The sequence below is a fragment of the Sesamum indicum genome, linkage group LG5 (assembly GCF_000512975.1).
Source record: "Sesamum indicum cultivar Zhongzhi No. 13 linkage group LG5, S_indicum_v1.0, whole genome shotgun sequence".
Lineage (NCBI taxonomy): Eukaryota > Viridiplantae > Streptophyta > Magnoliopsida > Lamiales > Pedaliaceae > Sesamum > Sesamum indicum.
This window is the reverse complement of record NC_026149.1, coordinates 14,825,385-14,829,680: the sequence shown is the minus strand read 5'-3', so window position 1 is coordinate 14,829,680 and position 4,296 is coordinate 14,825,385.

The window sequence follows — 4,296 nt, the reverse complement described above, 5'->3', positions numbered from 1 at the left end:
AAGACTTTTCAGTTTCTTTTTTTTTCGATAAACGTAAATTTCATTAAACAGAGAAAAGTACAAGAGTACAATACAATCATAAATCATAATGAAGCTTCACCCCCGACAGGCTAAGGGATCCGCCATAAGCGATATAGACCACATAAGCTAACAGAAAATGGTAGTTCAATATAAATAATTCGTTGCTTAACATCATCAAGAATAGTATTAGAAAGAGCACGTGCATCGCGGCGCACATTCTCAAACCGGCGCCGATTGCGCTCCATCCAAATGTGATAGACCAGAGAAGCAAGTAATTCTCTGTAGGCCGCATTAATAACATGTTTCCCTCTCCATCTCGTCGACGCCCATGTAACATCTGTAAACCAAGAACGGTTAGGCTAAGAAACCCGCATATGACGTTGAATCTTTGCCAAGCAGTGCGGGAATAGTAACATCGGAAGAATAGGTGGTTGAGCGTTTCCAGAGAGTCATCATCACACAAGATACAAGAGGTGCCCAAGTGAGAAAGCCACGGTTTGTCCAATGTGGACAGCCTGTCAAGGATAGCCAACCAAAACACAAAGGTGTGTCTTGAAATTTTAAAAATTCCCAAAAATAATGAAAACCATCCTACCGTGGGTCCGGATGAGAATAAAATGCGAACCAATGAAGATACAATCGGCGAGCCTGCGCCAGCAGTTTCCTTTTATCCTCAATAGAAGTTTTCGTATAATCCCTTGCAACTGTGTGCCTATAGGGATGTTCAAAACTTGGTCCTAGAGCTAGAGAATAAGCTCTAAAACCTTCCCCCTCGACAAACTGAAAAGGCAACTCACCAATGATAACCATTCTGGCAAGAGATAATCTAATTTCTTCAACATTTAGAACATTTCCTTTAGTGGAAGACTATCCTCAAAACCTGTATAACCATGCATAGTCTTTTGAGGCTTTTCTTTTCTGTATGGATATTTTTTACATGAATTCTCCAAATGTCCCCACAATGCACTAGTCTCATTATATTTTGGATGTGCAGCATAACTCAAACCATAATACTTACATACAATTTCTAAAGAAATTTCGGTATCAGAAGTTTGTTTTGAAACTACCTTTCATTCTATTTAACGTTAAAAAATAGAAAAAGAACCATCTAAATTAAATATCAACACTAACATATGAAGAAAAACATCAAAATCAGAAAAAATGATTAATAAATAAATAAAAACTTACTGAAGGACAAGCAATATTCTCCATGTTCTTCACCTGCCTTTTACTTGTATTGTCATGAGAAAGTAATATATCATCCAAACCAAGAACAACATCAGTATGTTCATGAGATTATAAAGGGCGATGCTACAACATCGAGCCGGTTCCTGGAGAAACAGATCAATATATCTGTTATGTAGCTTACCCTTTAGACCTTTTTGAAGAAGGTTCTGTTACTAACATGTTTACTTCCATTGTAGGAAATGTATTTGGATTCAAAGCCCTGCGTGCTCTACGTCTGGAAGATCTGCGAATCCCTACTGCTTATGTTAAAACTTTCCAAGGCCCGCCTCATGGGATCCAAGTTGAGAGAGATAAATTGAACAAATATGGTCGTCCTCTGTTGGGATGTACTATTAAACCTAAATTGGGGTTATCTGCTAAAAACTATGGTAGAGCATGTTATGAATGTCTTCGCGGTGGACTTGATTTTACCAAAGATGATGAGAACGTGAACTCCCAGCCATTTATGCGTTGGAGAGATCGTTTCTTATTTAATTTGGAGAAGTAATTATCAGCTGGGAAAAGTATTATTTTAGTCCGCTAAGTATGCCTAATTTTAATTTTAATCCGATAACTATGTTCATTTTTATTTAGATCCATTAACTTACGAAATTGCTTACTTTTAGTCCTTTGGCAGATTTTCGGACAATTTTATCCCTATGCAACATCTGAAAGGCAGTTTTAGTCCATATACACTCAGAGAGGTAAAATTGTCCGAAAATATGTCAGGGAACTAAAAGTGAGCAATTTCGTAAATTACTGGACCTAAACAAAAATGAACATAGTTATTTGACTAAAATTAAAATTAGACATACTTAACGGACTAAAATAATACTTTTTTCCTTATATGCTAAAGAGCATTCTATTATTAGTTGAATACATAATAATACAATTATTAGTTGAATACATAATAATACACACGCACACGCACTCAAATCACTTTACAAGCTTCAAGTCATAAAAATTAGCATACCGGGGAGGAAAGAACTAAAGACTGTAAATTAACACGCAAGCACTCCATCAATAACCCATAAACTTTATACCCGAAATTAAGATGGCAAATCCGTCAAAAGATATTCACAACTACAGACAAGAAGTAAATTGGTGTCTTCTTCTCCGCTGACTACATGCCAAGCAAGAGAATGGGAAAGTTCATTACCAGATAAAAAATTGGAGAAAAACGATAAAATATCATGGGCAATTGGTCCAATGGTAGAGGATAGGACCTCAGGGTGAACTAGCTAAGAATGCAGAGAAGCACACACACTCTCAAGAAAAATACAATTCTAGCTAAAAGGACACCTATTATTGTGACCCAGTCTTTAACCACTTTAGGAGTCAAAGGTCTATGTTGTCGAACTTCAATCCAAGTGAGGTAATGGGCATTAGAATCTGGAGCAATCACAACAACTCCAATGCCCCCCACTTGTTGAAAGAAAGTTGCATCAGAAGTTCAATAACTCCAGGCTAAAGAGCAGACCATGCAACATGAGCAGGGGTGTTCATCAAGCTGTGGTGCGGGTAAAAAATGACAAGAAATGAGTGGAGATAATTACAAGCAAATGAGACCGTCTGTTCAGGTTTCAGTTTATTAGCAATACACTTTGTAGCAATTTTCATTACTACATTGCATAGGTTAATCGGTCGGAAGTGAGCAATTAACTCAGATTTTTTGCATTTAGAATAAGAAGTATATAGGTAAAGTTGGGTGTAGGTTCAAGAGCATGATCATTCAGAATACTAGAACATATCTAATGACATCATGCTTAACGATATGCCAATATTGTGAGATGATCGGGGTCGTACCATCAGGACCAAGAGAGTCAAGCGAGGCCATATGAGAGATGGCTTTTATGATATTTCCTCGACAATGTATGGTTTTAAAGTTTTGAATTCATGTCCGAGTCCACTTTACAAGACAAAGCCTCAACTCCATGGATCGATGGCCCAGTTGCGCTAAAAACTCGTCCATACTGTTGGTTAATATGATGTTCAATATCTTAAGCTTCCTCAATCCAAATTCTTAAGTTGCTTAATTAGATTACACTTGAATGCTCTATTGGCTGGTGCATGCAAGAATTTTGTGTTACCATCACCCTCTTTAAGCCAATGAGATTTGGCCCGTTGCTTCCCAAAAAAAATGAATTGAATATAGAATATGTAGGTGAAACGGAATACGAGAGGTGGAAAAAAAATCTAAGAACTGAGAATGGAAAATATACTCCATACCTAATTTAACCCGAAAAAAGTTAAAATATAACAGAGCATGTACCAGGTAGATTTGTATAAATATGGTACTTGTCCCGTTACGAGATTAATTAACCTGAATATTCCGCCATAGGTCATCTAGACCCATTGCCATGCTTACCTACTTATACGAGGTGTAAGACAATTGAGCCGACATGACTTGAGCTTTTTCAAGCTTGAGCCCTGATACTATTGTTCACAAGCTCACGAGTTTTATTATTATTATTATTATTATTATTATTTTAAAGTTTAAATACAATATATTAGAATCACATTCAATTAATATTTTAGATTTTCAACCTTTTAATGGCTAATGAGATAACTGAGTGATAGGATAAGTTGATATTAAATTAATGATAAAAAAAATCTCAATATTAGTTGTAGGGAGTTTACTTAGTTTGGTATTATATGTGGGAATTAAATGAAACTCGTGTTTACTTCCTTTTATAACTTGAATGATAAGTGATTGTTTACTTGGCCTCATCTATATTGAGGGAACAAAAATATAAAATTCATGAGTTAAATCATCAATTTCACGTTTGGCCATTTGAAAAATCCTCATTTGCATCAAAGCCATTGAGGTTCAACTCCTCAGCCAAATGAATGAATCCGCTACGTTCAAAGTAAAAGGGTGTTCATTTTGATTAATCGAACAGAAAATTCGATTGATCGACATTTCGGTATATCAAATATCGAACCAAAAATTAGTTCAATAAAAAGCAAATTTGTTCGCTTATATTTTGTATCTAATTAACCAATTTAAAAAACTATAATATAATGTTAATTTGTTAGTTATAAATT